The 27,068-nt window shown below is 40.7% G+C and overlaps 1 protein-coding gene across 5 annotated transcripts in view; it reads right to left on the bottom strand.

Annotated features, from left to right (window-relative positions):
• Nucleotides 1-27,068, bottom strand: part of DMD (dystrophin) — a 2,282,236-nt gene that overhangs the window by 935,387 nt on the left and 1,319,781 nt on the right. The gene's annotated exons all lie outside the window — the stretch shown is intronic.

Below are 27,068 nucleotides of genomic sequence, written 5' to 3'. Positions count from 1 at the left end.
ATATCCTAAGGATACAAGGCAGAAAGACACCTTTTATGGGTTAGCAAAAAAAAAGCGCTCTCTCAGTTCAACTCCAGTTTTTATATTTGTAAAGCTTGTCAGCTAGAGGATGCTATAAAGTCCCACAAATCAATTAGTTGAAAACCCACTCAAGAGCAAATTCGATTTCTTGTCCCCAGAAGGATGCTCCATGTTTAACAGTCTATGAAGTGTTGTAAAATTTAACGTGAAAAAAGTATTTGGATTTGTTAGTGACAGTCAGTATAAGAGGTGAAAAAGACACTACATGGTTTAATCACTGTATTAAGAAAGAAAAAATCTCTAGAAATACTTAAACAAAAACCATTACTGTATTAGAAGGAAAATTATTTCAAGTTCTGTTCCTATCAATATATTTTGCATTATGAAACTGAGAAATAATTGCTTTCAGGGGCAGCCTATCAATAAATTCCTAAGGTATAGCATTAAATTTAAAAATAATCTATAACCACCAGCACGTTTTTATGAGTCATTGATGGTGTCAAACTTAAATATCTTCTACTTTTTATACTGAATGAAATTTTAAAATGTCAGAAAAAATAGTTCCATTAAAAATAGACTATTAACAAAAAAGAGGGACTATTACAACCAAATATACGTAAAAACAAAAAAAAATGGTTTTTAGCATTAAATTAAAATGATATTGTCTTTTTTTTAAAAAAAGTGAATTTAGAATTGGTAAGGCAATTAAAATAACCATTTCTTCAGTGTGAAGTTTAGAAAACAAAATAATATGAGAACTTGAAATACCTAAATCTAAAGGATTTGCAAATCCTTATGTACTAATGGTATAAAGTCACTATGCAGAACACTTTTCTAATAGATGTGTTCCTAATCATCTAATACTCTTATATTTCCTTATCCCTTGAGACAATGCCAAGTACAGAGTAAACCCCAGAACATGTTTGCCAAAGAGATGAATGAATGCCTATCTTCTGAGACTGGGTCAATTCTCCCTTAGACTCTCATTCCACATAAACTTCTTGGTATTTTTGTTTTACTACTATTGTGCAATATTTTGAATGCTAGAACTTTGGGGTAGTAAAACTTTAACAGTTAAAAGACAGACTGGATAAATAAGTAACAAGTTATAACAAAGCCATTATTCCAGGGACACAATATCTCACAAAGAATATAAAACTAAATATAATCATTGAACTATTCATAAGCTTTCCTGATCATACTCTCTAAAATGAGCATGAGATATACTGTAGTAAACATGTGATATTTCCTTGAAACCAGTTACTTTTGCTCCATTACTTACATCTCACTCTTTACCACCTGATCAGATCATCCTATCTAATAAAAGAGAAAAATGGTAATTGGCGTACGACGATACCCTTTTCATTGGCTAATCAGGGCTATATGCAAATTAACTGCCAACTAAGATTGGCAGTTAACTGCCAACAAGATGGCGGTTAATTTGCATATGTAGGCACAATGCAGGGAGGCGAAAGGGAAAGCAGGAAGAAGCCCCCTGCCACTGACAGTGATCGGAAACCCAGGGGGGAGCTAAGAGCTGGGGGGCAGGGCAAAGGCGGCCCTGGGGCCGCCTTTGCCCTGCCCCCGAGCCATGATCGGAGAATCAGGCGCCTTTTCCGCCCTGGCCAGTGATAGCAGGAAGTAGGGGTGGAGCCAGCGATGGGAGCTGGGCACGGTCGAAGCTGGCAGTCCCGGGAGCTAGGGGTCCCTTGCCTGGGCCTAAAGCGGATCCCACAATCGCGGGACCGCTGCAGCTGAGGGTCCCCGCTGCCTGAGCCGGACGCCTCAGCCAGAGGCGTTAGGCCTGCGCAGGGGCGGAGCCTGCAACCGCGGGGAGCTGGGGGTCCCCTGCCCAGGCCTGACACCTCTGCCGGAGGCCTCAGGCCTGGTCAAGGGACCGATCCAGTGATTGGTGATCGGAGGGTGATGAGGGTCAACTCCTCTGGCCGAGGCATCAGGCCTGGGTGGGGGGCGGAGCCGGGGATTGGTGGGATATGATGGTCCCCTTGCCCAGGCCTGAAGCCTGGGTCAGAGGCGTCAGGCTTGGGCCGGGGGTGGAGCAAGCGATCAGAGGGAGATGGGGGTCCCCTGCCCAGGCATGATTCCTGGGCCAGAGGCCTCAGGCCTGGGCAGGGGCCAGAGCCAGTGATCGGGGGGAGATGGGGGTCCCCTGTCCAAGCCTGACACCTCTGGCGGAGGCGTCAGGCCTGAGCAAGGGGCCGATCAGGCGATCGGAGGGTGATGGGGGTCTACGCCTCTGGCTGAGGCATCAGGCCTGGGCAAGGGGCAGAGCCAGCAATCGGAGGGGGCTGGGGGCAGAACCAGTGATGGGGGGAAATGAGGGTCCCCTGCCCAGGCCTGACACCTCTGTCAGAGGCGTCAGGCCTGGGCAAGGGGCCGATCCTGCGATTGGAGGGTGATGGGGGTCAACGCCTGAGGGCTTCCAGTATGTGAGAGGGGGCAGGCTGGGCTGAGGGACACTCCCCCCCGCCCCCCCCACACACACCCAGTGCACGAATTTCGTGCACCGGGCCCCTAGTAAGTATATATTGAATGAATGCATGAATCTATTAAGAAAGGGGGAAGATGAGGAGGAGGGAGGGATAGAGGAGTTCAGTCTCATTACCACTAGGGTATCATTAGTATTAATACTTATCATTGGGCATCCTAGAGATTCAAAGAAATAAGTACAATTTTCTAGGATTTTTGGCATTGTTTAATCAATTGTAGAGCTTGATGTGTTATACTAGCTAGCAAGTTGTCTGATATTGGACAGAAGGGGGATGTCCTCAGTGGAAGGATGAGCAGGAGAGACCTCTGGAGGAAAATTGGAATTTAAAGAATAAGTAGGACTTAGGCACCTGGTAGGTCTGTGGGGTGAGAGGATGGCAGAAGGCAAGGCCTCTGCTATGCAATTTCCATGATCTGACCAGAAATATACATATGGGTTCTATCTATACTGGTAAAAGGGTAATATGCTAATTAGACTGAACATTATCTGGACGTCCTTCCAGACAAAGCCATGGTGGCGAGGCCGAGGCAGAGGTGGTTAGGGGAGATCAGGCCAGCAGGGGAGAGCAGTTAGGGGATCAGACAGGCAGGCAGAGGGGTTAGGGGCAATTAGGCAAGCACGCAGAGTGGTTAGGGGTGATCAGGCAGGCAGGCAGGTAAGTGGTTAGGAGCCAGTGGTCCCAGATTGTGAGAAGGATGTCCAAATGCCAGACATCCTCCGAGGGGTCCCAGATTGGAGAGGGTGCAGGCTGGGCTGAGGGACCTCCCTACCCCTCCTCACGCATGAATTTCATTTAATGGGCCTCTAGTATCAATATATGAGGGTGGTAGTTTAAGGATAGGTTTGGTGCTGGGTGTATATTGGGCCTGGCCAGAGAGGATTTTGCTTTTTATTAAAGAGTTTGTAATTCATTGGAAGGCAAAAGAAAGTGACTTAAGTTTTAAGTACAGCAATGTAAGAGCAAGATCTGTGTTTCTGGGGCAGGATTTAGGCTACTGTTAGGGCAGGGACACAAGCAAAACAGCTGGGACAGGAGATAAGTTTTGACAGTGCACCAGGAAGGAAAGGCTAGAGATATCATGAACTGTTAAGGCAAAAATCACCAGGGTTTGGAAACTAGCTGAATCATGAATGACTATGAAATGGGGAAATATTTGCCTAAAATATAGAAGTCAGGAAAAATCTTTGCCTAAAACATAGGGGGAAAAGATTGTGACTCTAATTTATACTCCCAATGGTATCCATCATATACAACTATACTTATTAAATACTAGGGGCCCGGTGCATGAAATTCGTGCACTGGGTGTGTGTGTGTGGGGGGGGGAGTGTCCCTCAGCCCAGCCTGCCCCCTCTCACATACTGGAAGCCCTCAGGCGTTGACCCCCATCACCCTCCAATCGCAGGATCGGCCCCTTGCCCAGGCCTGACGCCTCCGCCAGAGGTGTCAGGCTTGGACAGGGGACCCCCATCTCCCCCCGATCACTGGCTCTGGCCCCCGCCCAGGCCTGAGGCCTCTGGCCCAGGAATCATGCCTGGGCAGGGGACCCCCATCTCCCTCTGATCGCTTGCTCCACCCCCGGCCCAAGCTTGATGCCTCTGACCCAGGCTTCAGGCCTGGGCAAGGGGACCATCATATCCCCCAACCCCCGGCTCTGCCCCCACCCAGGCCTGATGCCTCGGCCAGAGGAGTTGACCCTCATCACCCTCTGATCACCAATCACTGGATCGGCCCCTTGACCAGGCCTGAGGCCTCCGGCAGAGGTGTCAGGCCTGGGCAGGGGACCCCCAGCTCCCCGTGGTTGCAGGCTCCGCCCCTGCCCAGGCCTAACACCTCTGGCCTAGGTGTCCGGCCCGGGCAGCGGGGACCCACAGCTGCAGCGGCCCCGCGATCGTGGGCTTCGCTTTAGGCCCAGGCAAGGGACCCCTAGCTCCCGGGACTGCCAGCTTCGACCGTGCCCAGCTCCCATCGCTGGCTCCACCCCTACTTCCTGCTATCACTGGCCAGGGCGGCAAAAGCACCTGATTCTCCGATCATGGCTGGGGGGCAGGGCAAAGGCGGCCCAAGGGCCGCCTTTGCCCTGCCCCCCAGCTCTTAGCTCCCCCCTGGGTTTCCGATCACTGTCAGTGGCAGGGGGCTTCTTCCTGCTTTCCCTTTTGCCTCCCTGCATTGTGCCTACGTATGCAAATTAGCCACCATCTTGTTGGCAGTTAACTGCCAATCTTAGTTGGCAGTTAATTTGCATATAGCCCTGATTAGCCAATGAAAAGGGTATCGTCGTACGCCAATTACCATTTTTCTCTTTTATTAGATAGGATGAATGGAGCACCCATTAGATGTATGCTATAGAAGTGCATCTCAAACTTGAACATCTATAAGAATCTCCTAGAGATCTTGTTAAACTGCCAATTCTGATTCAGTAGGTCTTTGGAGGACCCCAAATTCTCTATTTCTAACAAGCTTCAGGGGATGCCCATATTGCAGCTCTGGGAACAATAGATTGAGTAGTAATATGATAAGTAAATGCCTTCGAATCTTTGTTAAGTAATCAAAGAATTCCTGTTGCTGGTTTACAATGCTATAAACTAAAGCTGCTTCAGAATTTTTGTCTAAGCCATTTTCCTTTGTAAATGTTTTTAAAATATATGTTAATTGATTTTCGAGAGGAAAGGAGAGGGATAAAGAGTTAGAAACATCAATGATGAGAGAGGATCTTTGATGGGCTGCCTCTTGCACACCCTCCACCAGGGATCAAGCCACAACCTGGACATATGCCCTGACTGGGAATAGACCTAACTGTGACCTATCTGTGACCTTTTGGTTCATAGGTAGATGCTCAACCATCAAGCTACACCGGCTGGGCTGGCTCCTTTGTATTTTTTATTTTGTCCCTTTTACTTCAAGGCTGATGGTTACAATGACTTTTACCACCCAATTGTAGAATCAACAAAGCTTTTATTATTTCTATTTCCCAGATAAGAGAGAACTGAATAGCTAAGAATGAAGCAACAATTTAAAATTGTTATATCTAAGTCTCATTTATATCTAGTCCCAAATCAGTGTCATCAGATTTTTAATTTTGTGAGAGAAAAGATCATTAAATAGTCTATGGCATTTGTGTGAGAAGGTTTTGCAATCAGGAGCAGTATTTACAGTATGTTATCTACTTAAGGAGTGTTTTAAGCAATAAAATGTAAGATAGCAAAATAATGGATCAAAACAGGAAGTAAAAATTTGTACATAGTCTTTTACAGTTAGCCTCTGAGCCTGGAAGAAGATAAAATTTGATTCACAAAATTAAATGTAAAACCTCTATCAACTTTATTCATTTAGTGAAAAATGAATTAATTTTAATTCTATAGCTTTTAAATATTTTAAATTCTAAATTAATAATCACCTGTAAAAGCTTTGATGTCATATTAATGTTCTGTTGTCATAGACATCCTTATCTATTGCTCTGGCAATTAACATCTAGTCTTAGTTTTGGAAAGAGAGAAAATCATAATTAAATCTGTTGAATTATTCATCATAGTTAGAAAGCTTATTGTGTTTTGATTCAAATATAAAGCATCATTCTTAATAAGCACTGCATATCAGACTCTAGACTCCCATAGAGAGCTTTTTCAAAATATAAAAGCTAAGAATCTGATCCTAAGCAGAGTGAATCAGAATTTCTGGGGTTCAGGGGACAAAGGTGCACAAAACCGATACACTATTAAAGAAAGGGTAGGCAAGAGATATTTGGAGGCCAGTGAACAAAAGGAGCATGTTTTAGAGTTACTGCATTATTTTCAACTTCTTGTATGCTTTTTAAATCGAAAAGTGTTCCTAAATTATAGAAAATAACATATATATTTAAGTCCTCTAAGTCTGGTCAAATTGAGGGAAGGGAAAGATTACAGGCAAGGAAGAATTTTATATAGGGAAAAATATGCGAAAAAGAACCCAGTACATTTTATATGAAAACACTGCAGAAATTTAAGAAGTATATTTTATAAACTTTTCAAAGCTATATGAAAACACAATAGATGGAAAATGAAATGTGACAAATGAAGAAAAAGAATAAGCTAAAAAGGACTTATGGGACATTGTACAGTGACAAACTGAATAAACTATGTAGACAAAGAAGACTTGGCAAAATATCCCCTAAGCTAGACAAAATAGGAAAATAGATGAGATAAAAAGTGATTGGGAGAAAAGATCATGAATGAGGAAAACAGTAGAGAGAAAAACAAAACTTCGTTGAACAAGTAGATGTATCAAGAATACAATTCTGTGGTTTCCTTACAATTTTGTTAACATTTATTTTGAAACAAATTAATTATTGACTCAGATTACTGACTGGGCAAGTAAAAAAATATATATATATATATATTCTTAGTAATAAAAGCTTAGGTGGTCCTCACGCCGCTTATGCTGTTACAAGATGGCTGCGCGCACAGAGGGCTTGTGCAGTTGGGCGGGGCTGGGCTTGACACTGCATGTGTGAGGGCCCTGGAGGGTAGTTGACCAGGAGGTGCATGGGGAAGTCTGGGGACTTGGGGAAGTCGCCCCAGGGGGCTGTGGGACTCCGGGACTTGGGGGAATTGCCCCATGGTCTAAACATCAGGGCAAAGGGCACCACCCCACCCCACCTCCACCCGGGGGAAATGAGGTTCAGCTCCAGTGTCGGGATAAACCTGGAGTAGCGGGAGCTGCCCACACTCCACGTCCACCCCCCAGGCTTGACCTGGGGTATGAACATGACAGAAAACCTCCCTGGCTGCCTGGTCCCCTACCCTGAGCTTCTCCCCACACAAGAGGAGTGATTTCATTCCTGACAAGAGAAGTGACCTCACTACCTGACAATGGAGCCCAACAGAACGTGGAACCCTGGTAGCCAGGCAGCCACGTTCTAAAACAGCCCCTGCCCAGCTCATTTGATAGAGGCGTTCCCATCAAGGCATGTTCTGCTGTTTGCCCCAGTCCTGCCGCTGTGATAGGCAAAGAGCCAGCCAGGACAGCTTCTTCCACCGCTGCCACTGGCTCTGCACTCAGCCCTGACGCTCCAGAGGTAACTCAGGGAGGCCCAGGGCGGTTTTCTTAGAGCCACGCCACCACACTCACCCCCATCACCAGCCCCGTGTCCCCTGGGGCACCGGCCCCATGGGGCTGTGGGACTCTGAGACTCAAGGGAGTCCTGCAGTCCCACGGGGTACTGGCTTTGACTCTGCGTGCCCGCGGGCGCCATCACAAACTCTTGACAGGAGGAAGGAGGGAACCATATACCCGCACCCAGGACTTGGCAAATAGTGATATTAACATGTTAAGTGCCCAGCCTGTTTTGTCTTCTGGATGGAAATTATAGTATCAGTCACTGGTGACTGGGTGCTTAACCTGTTAAAATATTTCTTCTAATGAATTCCCTTTCAATGTGCATGAATTTGTGCACCAGGCCACTAATTGTGTCTGTTTGTGTGTGTGTGTGTGTGTGTGTGTGTGTGTGTGTGTGTGTGTGTATATATATATATATATATATATATATATATATATATATATATATATATATATATAAAATCTCCCTAAGCAACCATTTGACTGGTCACTATGACGTGCACTGACCACCAGGGGGCAGAAGCTCAATGCAGGAGCTTCCCCCTGGTGGTCAGTGCATTTCCACAGCAAAAGCACTGCTCACCTGACCAACTGGGCACCAGGCAGTGGTGCGAGCCTCTCCTGCCTCCATGGCAGTGCTACTGGTGACAACAGGCACAGCGGGGCCTGGATGAGCGGGTGCAGTGTGGTGCCTGAACCGGGCTCAGGCTCTTCCTGGACCACCTGCCACTTTGTGCAATACTATATCCCTCAGAGGGGTCCCGGATTGCAAGAGGGTGCATGAATCCATGCATTGGGCCTCTAGTAGGTAATAATATAATAATATGAACCCTATAGAGGCTTTTGAAATGCCAGATATAATTGTATGGTACAATTTCATAAAAGTATGACATGTTATCTTTTACCTATGTTATACCTTCTGTCCTATTTAAGATCATCCCCATTGCTTACCGCTTACCTTTGTCAGATTCTAGCTTTCAAGTAAGTCTGAAAAATACTGTCTGGTCATTTTCTCAAAGATAAAATTAAACAAGTTTGCCTCTCATGTTAATTCTTAAGAGTATACAGTCACCCTGTCTCAGAGGTTTTAATATGCTCCAGAAAGTAACTTTCAATTTTTATCAGATGATGAATTTTCCCACAGAAGCAAAATGGACAAATACTCAAGATATATAGCAGACTCAGCAAGAGGACACATTTAATCTAGCCCATTTGTGGATTGAGTGTTTCTGTGCTTGTGGAAGACCTGATGTCCATGTGAGAGCATCTCATGAGGATAGTGACAAGGATTGACAGATGGCTGAAACTTGGGAAATCCAGGAGTCAAAGACAGTAAGAGAGTGGGAAAATAGTGTATTAAAAATAGGAAGGATTGTCCAGCCAGCATGGCACAGCTGTTGAGTGTTGACCTATGAAGCAGGAGGTCAGTTCCATTCCCAGTCAGGGCACTTGCCTGGATTGCTGTCTCCATCCCCAATAGGGAGCATGCAGGATGTAGACTATCAATGATTTTCCCTCATTATTGATGTTTCTATCTTTCTCTCCCTCTCCCCTCCTCTCTGAAATCAATAAAAATATATTTAAAATATAGGGAGGATTTTTTTAAAGTGCAAAAAAAGGGCTTAGATTAATGGTGATTTTTGAGTAAAGAATGAAAGTTGTAGGAGGAATGGGCCATGATCAAGAGCCCAGGATGAGGAGATCAAGAATAATGTCTACCTATTAACTACAAGATGAAATCATCACATTAGTCTACCAGAGAAGGTCTAAAGAGCCTTTTCTCTCCTGGTCTTTGCAGCCTGCTCTTCTGCTACTCCCCACTTTCAAACTTAACTCCAAGTCCCAGTAAAACTGAATTGCTTTCGACTTCTTTGACTGGATAGCTTAGTTTTGCAGGTCAAACTCATTACTCATCTATAGTGCTCAGCTTAAATATTTCCTCTTCTACTAGGCATAAGAGCTCAGGGAGAGCTGAGCATCCCTCCTTTGTATAGGTGTTTATAAAAGAATAATGATAATTCCTCTTAAAATGAGAAATAGTTCCTTTTCTAAAGCAAACATCCTACCAATGAACTGAAGGGAAAATATGTACAATAGCAATTTTTTTTTTAAAATGAGACATTTACCCAACATCAAATTGCAATGAAATTTCCTTTGGCTGGGTTTATCTCATCCACAGTGATTCATTATTGTCACTGCTGTTAACCTGATACTGAATAAATTTATCATAATGTACTTTGTAAGGTTATCTCAGGCTTGTTTTTCTTTCCCAAGAAATAATGCCACATGTAAAAGCAACCAACCAAACAAACACATTACAAGAGAACCCAAAAACATTTATTGCTCAATTTCAAGCAGAGGTCCCAAGGGGGAAGAGTATGTATGTTAAGTCTCTGACTGTGGGGATCTGAAGTTGAAGGCTACAAGTTAAATCTATCCTTCGACATGGTTTGGCATTAGAACTTTAATAATTTGCATGCTTTTTGGTGGGGAATGCATATATTCAACCATTCTCTGAAGGCATTTGCATCAGTGGCCCTTACTTTAAAGAAAACTGTCATTATAAAGTACAAAGCTTTGCCAAGTTAATGGGTTTTACTTTGTTAAAATCAATGCTAGGCCTCTCTAGGTTCACAGATTTCTTCAATTCTTTTTGGATTCTAAATTATTTATTAGAACATTAGGATAACAACCTGGGAACATTTAAGAGCTGTTTTTCTCTCTATTTACTTAGATTTGTTAAGGAAACAAATTTACTTTTCTCTGATCAAAAGAAGGCTCTTGTCTGTGACCATGCTTGCTCTCTTATAAAGTGCTCCTGGTAACAGAACACATAACTTTAGGCATAAAACTCTTTCTATATAATTACTCAGATGGTTCTGAAAACATGTGAGATATTTCATCATAGAACATATTGCACATAAACAAAAAACACTGGCTCTTAAAATGGAAAATTTGAAAATAGATACAGATCATTTTTAAATTCTTTATTCTTCTTTCTAGAGGTGTTAGGTCAATTTGGAGCCACAGGCATATGTATTCAAAAGCCATTTGGTGGATAGAAAAGATGTGACGAGTGCCTGGAAAAAGCAACAATATTGTTTTTTAAAAGCAAGATGATGTGTACATGGCATTTATTAAGGCTTGGAAATGTTTGATTAAAAGGTTTAATCTCATTGGCTCTGAAAAGCAGGTTCCATATTGGTACCTGCTATGCTTATCAAATCTTTTCACTCTGTGACTCATTCATTGACTGAACAACCATTGATTGAGTGCCTCCTATCAGTCAGGCACTATGCAAGGTGCTGGTCATCGTTGGCTATAAAAGAATGCATTGGAGAAGCCTGTAGTAGAAGTAGGGAGATCAAATAGGAGAGGTCAATGTAGTCACTAGTAAGATGAGGGAAGATGGTGGTGTTGATTGAGGAGGCAATGGTAGAAATGGGAAGTGGATGAAAACAAGTGATGTTTGGTATATAAATAGATAGGACTTAGCCATTTACTGGGATTAAGTGAAGGAAAGGTATCACCTGGGAAGTTGGAGATAATGGACTGAACCACAGAGGAAAATTACCATTGAACTATAACAGGTCCTTCTTGGCAGAGCTAAGTCTAAGATTTATGAGGTGGATTTGGCTCTGAATGTGGTTGGATTCTCCATTTTCATGGAAAACATTGTACATAACTTCAAAGGTAGAATTCATAATCTAACTATATTTTGAGACTTCCTGAATATTCACATGACAATGGCTACATAAGAAAGTGAGAAAATTAATGTTATCATTGATACTTGCTGCATCTCTAGAACTCTACATTTTATTTTCATTTGCTGGCAAAAAGATCAACCAATCTCATGATGCAGATTTTATAAGAAAGTTTAGAGGTATTTTGGTTCCCCACAACCTCTGGGGGAAAAAAAAGTACTATTCTCATGAAGCTGCTTGTATCTATCCATCCTAACTTCTGCCCACCCACTGCTAAAACAAATCAATGGACATAAAACCACTGTAAAGAGCAAGGTGGTCTTCTCTGACTTGATTGATTTTGTTAATATGCACCATGTTCTGGTGATCTTCCCAGTGGGCCAGAATTGCTCTTGGGTATAATAAATCCGGGAGATGTGACTGGCTCTGCTAGCTCATCATGGTCCCACTGAGTTCCTTGCTTCTTTTGCTTTCTATTTTTCTCTCTCTCATCCTTCTTTTTCTCTCCCCCTCCTCCTTTCTTTCTTGTTTCCTTATTTGTTCACTTGTGCAGCATGTTCATGTATTGCAGGCCTCCTTGCCCTCAGGCATGGGGTGGGCTGCCGTGGAGGGGCATTACCCCTCTCCCCATTGGTTTATTTCTGCATTAGCATAGCCAACATCAGAATGCAGGGCTGCAAGAGGGGCATTGCCTTGTAGAGCCTGCTTGACGACCATCATGAAAAATAACCTATGGGACATGTGTGTGGCATATTAGTCACTTGCAAGGCAATTTTCTAGCCAGCTCCTGATTTGGGAAGCCTGGGATTGATTAGGAAAAAGAAGAGGGAGAACTCTGAGAACACAGTTGTGACTGGCCTGGGCTGCAAAGAAGAGGAAGGCTCAGTTCTCTGGGATTTGCTAACACACAAATGGAGATGCAGTGTGACATTTTGGTGGCAGTCTGGAATGTTCCAGTTTTATTCCTTTCTAAAACATTTGATTGATTAAAATAAAAATAAACAAAAACCGTCCCCAGGCCCTGGCAGGTGTGGATCAGTTGTTGGAGAATAATCTCGTGCACTGAAAGGTGGTAGGTTCAATTCTAAGTTAGGGCACATACCCAGGTTGCAGGTTGGATCCCCAGTCAGGGCGCATGTGGGTATAGGCAAGCAATCTCACATCAATGTTTCTTCTCTCTCTCTCTCTCTCTCTCTCTCTCTCTCTCTCTCTCTCTCTCTCTCTCTCTCCTCTTTAAACATATACTCGGGTGAGTATTAAAAAAAAACTAGTCAAGATATTACAATATATCTTGAATGGTTTCCCATTTGAGAAAGTTTCAAAAGTAAAAATCTGAAATACATACAACACCCTAGTATGGAAAAGAGACATTAAAAAATAATTGTGTTTTACAAAAGTCTGCCTTATCTCTTACCACAAATAACAAGTTATCAAGGTAAGGTTTAGTTTCTCAGGCTCTTGAGACTGGAAAGGCCCAGAAATAAGATAGATGGATAAAAACAGATTTCTGTGTCTAACATAAACTAATTGATTTTAAGCATTTAGCTTAGATTACGGAACCTCCCAAGACGTCAACTAAAAATCCACCTCTAAGCACATGTTGGGTCTCACTAAGCCTTCTATGTCCCTCTTGCCAAGTTACTGAAGCATTAAACACAAGCTACTCCTTTTTAAGCTTTAATTTCTGAGGTTAGCTTTCTTATTTTCCAACTCATTATCTGTTGTGTGGTAATACTCTCCTCCTTCGTGGAATTTTATGACAAGAAAAGATGATTTTAAAAATCTTGTATCTCTTGTTGACTGAGCATATCAGACAGATCAAGAACAAGAATGGGTTCTCTCCATTTTTAGCATATTTGTACAATGTCAACAATCTGTACCTTATTGAACTATGTACAAACCAGAGTAACCTTAGAATAAAACAGCCAGAGGAGTTAAGCAAGCCTTCTGTTAAAAGTTTCAGGATTATCTACGCGAATCCCTAAAATATCAGAGATAGTTGTAAAAAGATGAAAACGATAGTGGTTTTGACTTCCTTATAAATAAATCTAATTTGTGGGGAGGAAAGGATTCAGTTATCAACTGTTAATGTTTTCTACATTTTTTTGCCTCTAGTGAAGCTTCCTTCTTAACTATTGCCTAGCATTTCATCACATTTCCATTTGATTGAAACCCGAAAGAAAACATTTTCAAGGCAATATTAACATCATTCCGAAGCTGGTTTCTTTGGTTGACTTCACATTTTGTTTAAATGATACATGTATTCTCCCACTTACCAAGCTAACCATTATTAGGTCATCTGTGTTTTATGCCTTTCTTTTTCCTAATCCTAGTCGTACTAATCCTGTTATACCCCTTGCCCATACAATTTCACCTCCATTGCTTTCTCCCCAGTCTGATTGGTCACCACACTTCACCTATGTTAGTAATACACCCTCCTAATTGTTTTCCCTCAATCCTTCTCATGCCAAAACATCTTACAGATTTTTTCAAGATTAATCCTTCTAATGGACAGTTCTGGTGGTGAATTTCTTATTCAAATATTCATACTGAATCTTCAGTACCTGCCTCATGAATCCCAAATAGTTTAGATACCATTCAGAACCTCGTAACATTTATGAGAGAAACCTTTCTAGGTTTCATAAAACAACTCTCCAATTTTCCATCCATGCTGCAGCACAACTGAATAACCCACAGTGATACCTTGGCCATTCCCCAGATTTTTTCCCATTCTTTCTCCATTATGAATGCCCTCACTTCTACTTAGGTAGTCCATTTCAATACACTAGATTATGTGCTTCCTGAGGGCAGGATTATCACTGTTTTCTCACTCTGGTAGCTAGCAACATGCCTGCTGCATGGCAGTGCTCAAAATATATTTTTAAATGGATAAATGAAGATACACCCTCAAATAATACTTATCTTATGAATACCTTTTCATGTAGAATTTATTCTGTAAAATCCTATTGCATGTATACTTTGTGATGTTTTTCACAGTCTACAAAAAATTAGACATCCTTATTTTGATTGGAAGTTTATTAGTATCTTTAATGCAGGGACACTGTTTTCTTTACCTTTCAGTTTTCCACTATGTTAATCAGAAAAACTTTGTTGACTAAATATGACTAAATGAATGAGCATAGCATACGTGGTAAAAGTCTTGATTAAATTGTATTTGTATTTAAATACCTAGTAAACTTCTAATCAACCAATTAGTGCTTCAGTAGCTGGTCCAAAAATTTACCATGGTAAGTACTTCATATCAGTGACTGAGATGGCCATGGAGCAGCACTTTTACAAAGTCAACTCTGCTGCCCAAGCAACAATCCTGCTTTGCAGTAAAGTCTTCAGATAAAATAAGAAAAGAAACCAAGTAGGAAAATGTCTGCCACTCCCAATTTCCAAGTTATACCAATATAACCTCAAAATAACATTAGTTTCACCCAATAAGGACACTGTGACATATTCTCTGTTCATGAACGGCCAGCAATTATATGAAAAGATAGTCAATATTGTTAGTCATCAGAGTGATACAGATTAAAACTGCAAGATACCACTTTACACTCCATTAAATGGCAAGAATCAAAGGATTTCTATGATTGAATGTTGGTGAGGACATAGAGCAGATAGAGCTTTTCATCATCACTGGTGGGAGTGTTAAATGGCACAACCAGTTTAGAAACCTGTTTTGCATTATCTTAGAAACATTTGACCCATCCATTGTACTTGTATTTACCTAAAATAACTGAAAACATCCTATATAATAAAGAGGTAATATGCAAATTGACCATCACATCCTTGCACAAGATGGCCACACATATGTGGTCATAAGATGGCCATGCCCATGTCATCACAAGATGGCCACCCCCATGTCATCACAAGATGGCTGGCATGGGAGGGCAGTTGGGGGTGAACAGGCCAGCAGAGGAGGTCAGTTGGGGGTGACCAGGCCTGCAGGGGAGGGCAGTTAGTGATGACCAGGCTGGCAGGGGAGTGGTTAGGGGGTGATCAGGCTGGCAGGCAGAAGTGGTTAGGGGCAATCAGGCAGGCAGTCAGATGAGCTGTTGGGAGCCAGCAGTCCCGGATTGTGAGAGGGATGTTCTACTGCCGGTTTAGGCCCAATCCCACAGGGGTCCCAGATTGGAGAGGGTGCAGGCTGGGCTGAGGGACACCTCCCCAGTGCATGAATTTCGTGCACTGGGCCTCTAGTATTCTTACAGATTTGTATACAAACATTCATAACACCTTTACTCATGATATACCCAAATGAAAACAGCCTGAAAGTCCATCAACAGGAGAAGAGATAAACAAATCATAGTAAACTTATACATTGGAATATTAACCAGCAATAAAAATGAACTATTGACATATTCACAATATGGATAAATAATCACCAAAATGGTATGTTGATCAAAATAGCACATACTTCATAATTCCATTTATATGAATTCAGAAACAGACAAAACTAATCTATGGTTTTAGAAATAGAAACAATGAATACCTATAGGGGGTAGGAATTACCTATTATGGTGTTGGTTTAAGTACTGGCAAACTTAATCTGAACACAATATATGTCTTTCCCTTCTATACTTCCTTATATACTTGCTGGTCATACAGAGCAAGAAAGCATGTAAAATGAACCACATGGCAGAATCTGAATGTTACACAAAGTATCTTGCCAGATTGCAATGACGAATTAAGTTTAACAGGTTCAAATTTTATGTAAGAATAAACTTCACCCCCTCTCAAATACATCTGTTTCATCTTATACATTTTACTTCTATTAAGAAATATAAACAATATCACTTCCACGTACTATTAGCACTCCTCACTTAAACACAACCTTAGCCATTTTAACAATGAAGATATTCAACAAAGGTAAATTATTTCTCTTCCACTTCACTTAGTACATAGAGATGTCTCTTATGCAATAAAGGAACTAAGAGAGGATGATTGTCTAGCCTTAGTCACTTGCAGACAGAATTTAAAAGGGTTCAGAGGACTAATCAGTTTATATGGGGAGAGATTTAGTAAACCATCAGGGATATTGTACGATTTTTATACTACTTGCCCTTTTATCCCCATACAAGATGATAGATTTGGACAGTCTATAACACAAGTAAAGTGATGTCTGTCTTTCATGAAAGAGTGTGTGTGTGTGTGTGTGTGTGTGTGTGTGTGTGTGTGTGTGTGTTTGGCATGGTATGTTTATTATATTTAGAAGTGTGTGGGGGGAACGTAGTGATCCCATGGTATTAAATTTTAACAAATGTCTCAAGAGTCCTTTGAGACTTTCAAGAATACAATTTTGACAACATGATAGCAAATGATCCCAATGTTTTTAAAAAGGGTGGTATATGACAAGATGCATGTCACTATATAGGGATGTCAAGTGAGCTCAGATCCTAAAAGTGTCTGAACATGGAATGAAATAAGGGACATATAACTGAAGGCAAAGTTAAAATATTAAAAAAGAACAACACAGAACTCTATAAACAGTGAGGAAAAGCTTAGCCTGGAATTAAATGACAATTGTGATAATATTAAAAACAATACTGAGCACCTCTTCACTTTCATTTGGAGAAAAAAGAACCAGAAAGACATAAATTCACTGATGGGGCTGAAGAGAGAGTGTGAGAAGTAGAGATGATATAGAAAGCAGAACTGCTCAGGTCCTGTGCTTGTCTGTTCTGTCAAAGAGGATGTTCATCAAACTGGAAAAGCCATAACTGTGTGAGGAAAATGAGCCAAAATAGGTGAGGGAATTTTAAAAGAGCACCTTGCTTCTCTAAATGGGCTACAGTCTCTGGCCACAGACTATATTCCAGAGAAATGAGAATATAGGGTCCTCTTTTGCCACTGATCTTTGAGAAACTATGTTAACACTGGAGATGGACAAATTCCATCCCAATTTTGAATAGTGGGTAGTCACTGCAACTGGTTTCCATATATTCCTGTTAAAGAGCATTTCTGGATGACTGAACAAGGAGAAAACAAATAGTTGTTGACAAAGACAATGTGGGGCTGCTCATTTCGGCTTGCGTGACCGCTTGATCTTATGGTGGACATGTGTGCCTGTGTCTGTGGTTTAATCTCTTTTGCAATATGAAAACTGAATTTCACATTTCTAAGCAACTTACAATAACTTCTTTTTTTCAGTTAATAAACTTATCCCCAGTACCACAGGATCAGTTTACTTGTTGCCCTATGAACATGCTGCCTTATAGAAAAACTGAGACAAATACGCAAGTGAGGATAACTTAGAATTATTCCAACAAACATATTTTAGAAAAATAGCTGGCAACAGCTTTAATTTTGTTTTAACACTCAAAATGAAAAGCTTTAATTTTGTTTTAACACTCAAAATGAAAAGCTAATAAGGACTGTCATGATTTGGAGGTATTTCCTCAAAACTCCCACTTTCCACCATCCTTTTCCCATATTTATGTTATTTTTTTTTCTTATCCTTGCCCTTAAAATAAAAACTTTAATCTGTATCTCACCTGATTCCATTTTTTTCTATTGTTTCATTTTATAGTTTGAAGTTTTGTTATACACTGTCTCAAATCCTTTGTGGATTAAAGAAAGGTATAAATCAATAAAAACTAAAACTCAATTTGTTCCTTTAAATAAGCATTTTGGAAGTTTTAATCATTAAAGTCAAACAAATAAGATTAGTTTTGTATTCTACACTTAAAGCAATAACACATCTCAACATAAACAGAAGTTTTTAAAGAATAAAAGAGGAAGAGGATCAATCTGAGACATTTACAGTACATTCCAGAATCAGCAACAAGTTAAGTATCTACCTACTCATCTCTCCTGATATGATCCTTCATTCAAACCAGGAATGGCATTTATCATACAGAAAATCTGATTGTGCCAAAGAGCCCAATATATCATTATTATGCTAAGAGAATTGTTACAATTACAATTATCGTATTGTGATATCTTACTTTCATGTACTTTATGGTGCCCTCTGATGATTATTTCATTTGAAACCCATGCATATATATGACTTAAGCAAAAAATATGTTATTATCCCCATGTGAAAAATGAGGAGTTGGTGGTGATGCATGTGTTTATGACATAGATTATGGTGATGGTTTCATGGATGTGCACTTATCTCCAATATCATCAAGTGCATACATTAAATATCTATCATCTATCTATCTATCTATCTATCTATCTATCAACTATCATATCTCAATCAAGTGGTTAAAAAAAGAGGAGGATTTGACATACTAAATTACTTGTCTAAGTCATCCTGCAGGTATCAGATCCAGGACCTGGCTCAGGTTATCATCACAGTTTAGAGATTCCTAGTATTCAGTATTGCTTTTTTTCTGACTCAAGTACTTAGATATTATAGAGATATGCAGAGATATAAAAGGTAGAAAATATAAAAAAATTGGAAAAATTGTATAAACATTTAAATTGTGACAAGAATAAATCAAATATGTCATTATTATTGTTCTTTTCCTTGATAGAATAAGCTTATTTGATAAAGGTTTAATTATTAAACTAGAGGCCCAGTGCACAAAATTTGTGCTCTCGGGGTGGGGGGTCCCTCAGCCCGGCTTGCACCCTCTCACAGTCTGGGAGCCCTCAGGGGATGTCCAACTGACAGCTTAGGCAGGGAGTGGGCCTAAACTGGTAGTCGGACATCCTTAGCACTGCCATGGATGTGGGAGGGGCTCCTGCCACCTCTGCTGTGCTTCAGTCATGAGCCCGGTTTCTGGCTGAGCGGTGCTCCCCCTGTGGGAGTGCACTGACCACCAGGGGGCAGCTCCTGCATTGAGTGTCTGCCCCCTGGTGGTCAGTACATGTCATAGTGACCAGTTGTTCTGCCATTCATTCGATTTGCATATAAGCCTTTTATTATATAGGATTGTCTATTTTGATAGTATTTGTAATTTGTTTAATCATAGTCATCATTTGAAAAAATGATGTGGGCCAAACATCAACTTGGAATATAATTGAAGCTGATTTAGAGAGGACCACAGAAACCCTAGATTAGATTATACATTTTTGTAAAGCTGCTGTATTAGAATGTCATGCTGACATGCTTCTTGGTCAGGTATTTAACAGTTAAAATTTGTATAGTTCATTGCATCTCATTTTGTTTTCCTTTGAAACAAGAAGGTGAATGATGCAATTGTGGTATTTTTGCTGTTAAACTTAATGAAAATTCTGTCCACTATCAATCAAAGGGATCTTTTTTTGTTGTTGTCCAAACAACTATGCTCAAAAGTAATTTATTTTTATTGGAGAGTCCTGTACTAACATTATGAGAAAACACAAACAAGGCTCTAATTTCTTTCAGATGCACTTGGCAAGATATACATGAGAGGGTAGGGGAAGCTTTATTTTTACATGTATATTATTGAGGATATGTGGACAGACCAGGTGTTGTACAGATGAGCAAATTTTTAAGCCAGAATCTTTCAATAAATAACACTGGCCAATATTTAGAAGTGAAAATATGCATAGTGCATTTCTTTGTAGTATCGTGTCATAATGTGATAATGACAGGCCCAAGAAACCACATGGCATGTCACAAAAACCAATGATATATGAAGAATAATTTTATTTTCTAAGTAATTAAAATCATATTATTTTGATGATGACCATAAAAGTTAGAAACAATGTAAAAGAATAAATGCAGTAATAAGTTGCTATTATTTCTTTAAAAAACTCACAAAAATAGAAATGAAACTCAGAAGAGGCCATAAACATGAACAATTTTATATTCTACTATTCTTATTTCATCATATGAAGGTAATTTGGTTGAATCTCTGCCATTCAAAACTGAAAGCCAAAAACAAAACTTCTGCATGATGATTTAGAATTCTTTGCACATAGCAAGACATTCTCTATTTACCAATTTTAGCAATAATTAAATAAACGCCCTACTCTACAGCATGAGTATGGGAAAAATTGATTTGAAAAGCCCACAGTATTTTTTTAAATATGAAAATCAACATTTAGGAAGATATTTATGTTGCCCCTACATAGCAACAGCCTTTTGTGTAAGTGGGGATTAAGTCCATAGAGCTTTTACATATTTAAACACTGACATTTAGCTTTTAATTGACAACAAACATTATCTCTTTAGTTCTAGATATTTAAATGTACAAAAGTAAGAAATAAGGTAACTATTTGTCTATAAGACTAAGAAGATTAATATTTATTGAGTGTACTGCATCTTATATCCATTTCTGATTTCATGGCATTTCAATCAGGCACAGAGACACAACAAACAGATATATGTAGGCAGACACAAATCGTGGTAAGTGCTTGAAAGAAAAACACAGGATGCTGTTAGAGAATAAGGGAGGAAATGTCCACTGATTAGGTAGTTGTTAGGTAATGTTTTAGGTTGCCTGCAACATTTTCAGGATGAGGTTATTTAAATGGGAAATGTGCAAAGAATGACAGTTAACTATCTACCTGATGGAGGAAATAGGATGTGTGAAGTCCCCTGGTCAAGAAAGGGTTTGAACTGTTTAAGCAAAAAGAAACAGAAAGAAAAAAAAATGGCTGGATCCCTTTAGGTGCAAAAAGGAGTATTATAAAATGAATTTAAATGCACAGATTCATGAACAAGGATGATCACTGTCATGAACAATACTTGAAAACAATTCAAAGAACCAAAATTTGGAGTATAGTTAGTTATTTACAATAATAATTTTATTATATTGTCTTTTAAAATAAAAATGCATAATGGATGTTAATATTTAAGAAAATAATACATAATAGAGGGTAAAATAGTATACGTAATACTATTCTACTTTTTTAATAGAAAAAAATCTGAAAATCAACAGAAATTTGAAAACAGTTAAAACTTATTACTGGCAATATATGGAAAAAAAGATTATGGGTGTTGTTTTCTTTTTAAAATATTTTTATGCATTTCCAAAGTTTTTGACACTGAACTTTAAAAGTTATATGCAAAAATAAAAATGAAACAACCATCATAGGGCTTTTCTCTAAATAGTAATAATAAGCTTAGCCCTCGCTGGTTTGCTCAGTGGATAGAGCATCGGCCTGTGGACTGAAGGGTCCCGGGTTCGATTCCCAGTCAAGGGCATGTACCTCAGTTGCAGGCTTGATCCCTGACTCTGGTTGGAGCTCCTGCAGGAAGCAACCAATCGATGTGTCTCTCTCACATAGTTCTCTCTCTGTGTCTCTCCCCCTCCCTAAAAATCAATGGAAAAATATCCCCGGGTGAGGGCTAACAACAACAAAAGAATAATAAGCTTAAACTGACATAGTGGTGACGAGGATGTAGAGAAAAAGGAACCCTTGTGCACTGTTGGTGAGAATGCAGGTTGGTGAAGCCACTATGGAAAACAGTATGGAGATTCCTCAAAAAATTAAAAATATGGATGCCATATGTCTAAGCAGTCCCATGACTGAATGTTTATTGAAAAACAACAACACTAATTTGAAAAGATATGTGCACTGCTATGTTCATTGCAGCATTATTTTCAATGGCCAAGATATGAAAGCAACCTAGGTATCCATCAATAGATAAATGAATGAAGAAGATGTGGTATGTATACACAATGGAATTTTAATCAGCAATAATAAAAAGTGAAATCTTGCCATTTATGACAACATAGATGGACCTAGAGCAGCGGTTCTCAACCTGTGGGACGTGACACCTTTGGGGGTTGAATGGCCCTTTCACAGGGGTCGCCTAAGACCATCAGAAAACACATATATACTTACATATTGTTTTGTGATTAATCACTATGCTTTAATTATGTTCAATTTGTAACAATGAAATTGGGGGTCATGACAACATGAAGAACTGTATTGAAGGGTCGCAGCATTAGGAAGGTTGAGAACCACTGACCTAGAGAGTATTATGCTAAGTGAAATAAGTCAGGAAAGACAAATAAATACCCTATTGTTTCACTCGTATGTGGATCTAAAACAACCAAAACAAATCAATAAACCAAACACATCAGAAACAGACCCATAGATAACAGAGAACAAGCTGATGTTTGCCAAAGGGGAGGGAGTGGGCCATGGGTGAAAAAGAAGACCCAGGTAGCCAAAATAACTAAATAAGTAAATAAACTCTAAAAATTAGAGACATACTGCCTCATTTGAGAAAACAATATATTATTTAGGAAATCAGACTATATAAAAACCTATTATATAGTTATCTACATTGAAGAGAAATTTGTGTTTCATTTACAGAACTGTGGTTACTAATTTGATACAAAGTCCAGAGGTGTAAGATTTAGAAGATAAAATGATTTGTCATTATATCAGTTATGCAACATTGCACAAGTCACTTGATCTCCTTCAGTTTATTCATTTGTAAAAAAAAAAAAAATATATAAGCACCTACACCTATTGTTGCCATGAGAATAGAATGAGATCTAATGAGTGAGCACCTGGTTCTTACACTTCAATTTCTTTTTTTTCCAGCTTCGTGGTGTGTTGTTCACAGAAATTATCATCTAAACATTGATTTATACATACGTTTTCAGGGGCAGTTTCTATTTTGCAATGTGAGATACTGGTAGAATTTGCTGGGAGCCATAAATTGGCCTTAAATTACAAGTGATAATTACCTATTGTCTTTACTAGATGCTGATTTGATCTGAAATTGCTGCAGTATTGCAAGTTCCTCATTGCCTCTTAGTCAATTTTTAATGATTGCAATTCCCACAAGGAGAATGGCAAATGTGGATGCAGCCAGATTTTCAGAGCCCCCTTTACACATAAATAATGCTTGGTTTTGATTTTCCTAAGTAATAATCTAGTAGACTAAGTTTGATACCCCCCCCTCATATGTGTTCATACTAGATCAGAAATGTTTGTCAATGTCTCTCATATGAGTGAAAGGGTTTTTGACAAGCGTAATGAATGTTTCTGGATATGTTTCCTCTTGTGATATGGCAAAATATTTTCTAACTATCTACACTAATAAAAGACAAAGATGCTAATTGACCATACCTTCGCTACACCCAAGCCATGCCCACCAGCCAATCAGAGCGACTATATGCAAATTAACCCAATCAAGATGGCAGCCGGCAGCCACAGAGCTGGACCAAGCAGGAGGCTTGGTTGCCTGGGCGATGGAGGAAGCCAAGCTTCCAGCCTGCCCTGAGCCATCTGTGGCCTCCACTAAAGGCAACAAAGTTTCAATTATAGAAGCTAAATAAATCCCAGATACCTGCTTCCAGCTAGCCTCCACTGGGAGCTTGGGTGGATGGGGGCTGTGGCCAGCCTGCAAACAGCCATCAGCCCCTCACCCAGACTGGCCAGGCACCCCATGGGGGACCCCCACCCTGAAGGGGCTGTGGCCAGCCTGCAAACAGCCATCAGCCCCTCATCCAGCCTGGCCACACCCTCATGGGGTAAGGGTCCCTGCTGGGGGGCTTGGCTAGCCTGCAAACACCCATCAGCCAATCACCCAGGCTGGCCAGGCACCCCAGAGGGGGCCCCCACCCTGAAGGGGCTGTGGCCAGCCTGAAAACAGCATCAGCCACTCACCCAGGCTGGCCAAGCACCCCAGCGGGACCCCCCCCCCTCCCTGAAGGGGGTGTGGCCAGCCTGAAAACGGCCCTCAGCTCCTCATCCAGGCTGGCCAGGCACCCCAGCGGGACCCCCACCCTGATCCTGGACACCCTTCAGGGCAAACCAGCTGACCCCCACCCATGCACCAGGCCTCTATCCTATAGAATAAAAGGGTAATATGCAAATTGATCCTAACAGCAGAGCGACTGGGAATCACTGGTCACTATGACACACACTGACCACCAGGGGGCAGATGCTTAATGCAGGAGCTTCCCCCTGGTGGTCAGTGCACTCCCACAGGGGGAGTTCTGCTTATCCACAAGCCAGACTGACAGTTGCCAGTACAGCGGTGGTGGTGGGAGCCTCTCCTGCCTCCTCAGCAGCTCTAAGGCTGTCTAACTGCAGCTAGGCCTGTTCCCTGCTGGCAAGCAGACATCCCCCAAGGGCTCCTGGGCTGCCAGAGGGATGTCTGACTGCCAGCTTAGGCCCAATTCCCCAGGGAGTGGGCCTACGCCAGCAGGTGGTCATCCCCCAAGTGGTCCTAGACTGTGAGAGGGCACAGGCCGGGCTGAAGGACCATCCCGAGTGTGTAAATTTTTGTGCACCAGGCCTCTAATATATATATAAAAGCCCAGCAACTGTCCCCCTGGTGGTCAGTGCACTCCCACAGTGGGAGTGCCACTCAGCCAGAAGCCAGGCTCACAGCTGGCACGTGTAGCGGAGGTGGCAGGAGCCTCTCCTGCCTCCGCGGCAGTGCTAAGGAGCAGTGAGTCAGGCAGTATGTAGTGAGCAGGTGGGTGGTAAGGTTAAGTAGGTGGGCAGTTAGGAACGAGGAGGCGTGCAGTTAGGAGCGAGGAGTCCCAGATTGCGAGAGGGCACAGGCTGGGCTGATGGGACCACCCCTCCCTCCGCCCGCCCCATGCATGAGTTTCATGCATCAGGCCTCTCGTATTATATAAAAGGGAAACTAAGCTCTGCACCAAGGTAATCACTTTGTGTCCTTAATAAAGAAAAATAATGGTAACAAGAACTAGGCCAAATGCCAGAGCCTGCTTGTATTGACCCAGCTTCTGTTGTAGCAGGTAATTTACATCTATCCTGGGTAACATTCAAGCCATTGAAAGTGGCTTTCTTGTTACTGTGAATTACTGTTATTGTCAGGATAAGTTTCTCATCATATGCTTTTGACTATGGAGATTCAAATAATCAATCAACCCAACAAACAACAGCTGCCAAAGGAATACTTGGAATGTATTTATGTCTAGCTTTGAAATAACTCTATTATAACTGAACAGTGTTGGACCACTCAATTGATCTTTAATGCACTAAGCAAATGCATTTAATTAGGGGGGGCATCTTTCACGTATAGAGGGCTCTAATGTCCTGCTCATATTTTTCTCCACCTCTGTATTCGCATAATATTCCCATTTAGTATGACTAGGTCCTGGGAGGTATTTTCCAGTACTAGAAATGGATAATAATTATGAAGATTCATTTCAGCCCATATTATGTTTAGCCTGAAATGTAAGATTTGAAAAGAGTCCACATATTTGGAGGTAGAAAGAAAATATTATTTGTGCCAGTACCCAGTGAGCAGAGAAAGCAGTACTTCATGTTAATTTTCCATTGTTAATTTCAAGGCATGCACAGCATGGCCATCAGGTATGTCTGAGGTTTTGGCTCTCAAAGTGTTATATTGCCTTTGGTTTAGGACAGTGGTCGGCAAACTCATTAGTCAACAGAGCCAAATATCAACAGTACAACGATTGAAATTTCTTTTGAGAGCCAAATTTTTTAAACTTAAACTATATAGGTAGGTACATTGTTATTAACTTAATTAGGGTACTCCTAAGGCTTAGGAAGAGCCACACTCAAGGGGCCAAAGAGCCGCGTGTGGCTCGCGAGCCGCATTTTGCCGACCACGGGTTTAGGACATCAGCTGGACTAAAATGGCAACAAGGTTTGAGCAAGTAAAAAAACTGACTCACCGGAAAAAAATGCTACTCAAAAAAAAAATAACAATATTAAGAGCAATGCGACTATTTTAAATTCTAAAGCACAATAATTAATTTTTAAAAGTTCTATATTTTAACCCTATGAAATATTGAGGCCATCTTGTATGTCTATTTTGTGATTATGAAGAGTGACCAGTGTTATTCAGAGAAATTCTATTAATCATGGTTCTCTAGAGAAACAGAACCAACAGAGGGTACATATATCCAGTAATACTCTCACATACATACCTAGAATAATGTGGGACCAAATGTCTGGGCAACCCAAGGCCCAGTGAAATGAACACATAAAATTTTCCATCACAAGTAAATGTAATTCCTTAAACTGTTGAAGTTGCGATTGTTCTTACTCAGGTATTTCAACTTCTAGCCTAATGTGGTTTTTTCTTGGTACTACATTACATTTGTCATGCAAATGTTCTTAAAGCAAATTCGGAGGACAGTAAATTTCTTTAGGTCATAGATCCCGCCTTATTCAATGTATGAAGAAAGCTCAAATGCATCTACTTGATAGAGCTGGAGCAGTTGTTATCAGCTACTAAGATACAAGAAAAAATGTGTTCTCATGATTTCTATGTCTGATTGTGGCAGCCAAGATTTACTGGTAATGGGGGGCATACAGGATAAAAGAATGGTAACGCAGGAAATACATGGAGATAATATATTTGCAACCAATAAAAAAAAACCTCATAAACAGTAAGGAATATAATTTAATCCAAAAAAGAATCTAAAATTTCAGTGTTTCTTTAAAGGAAGCTTGGGAGGTATTGTTAGATTGCATATCCATTTCTTGGGGGAAACTTGGCTTAGTCTTAGAGACATATTTATAGGAAAAACTGTACAAAGGGGTTCTCTACACATTCTCAATGAGAAAAATCATTTTGACATTTTGCTTTCATTAGAAGACATAGCCTGACCAGTGTGGCTCAGTGGTTGAGTGTTGACCTATGAACCAGGAGGTCACAGTTCACAGTTCAATTCCCAGTCAGGGCACATGCCGGGGTTGTGGGCCCAATCCCCAGGAAGGGGTGTGCAGGAGTCAGCTGATCAATGATTCTCTCTCATCATTGACATTTCCATTCCTTTCTCCCTCTGAAATCAATACACATGCGCGTGCGCGCACACACGTACACATATACAAAAGTAATTTTTATTTTTATTTATTTTTTATATATTTTTATTGA

This window comes from Myotis daubentonii, chromosome X (genome assembly GCF_963259705.1).
Source record: "Myotis daubentonii chromosome X, mMyoDau2.1, whole genome shotgun sequence".
Lineage (NCBI taxonomy): Eukaryota > Metazoa > Chordata > Mammalia > Chiroptera > Vespertilionidae > Myotis > Myotis daubentonii.
This window is presented reverse-complemented; position numbering and strand designations above follow the sequence as displayed.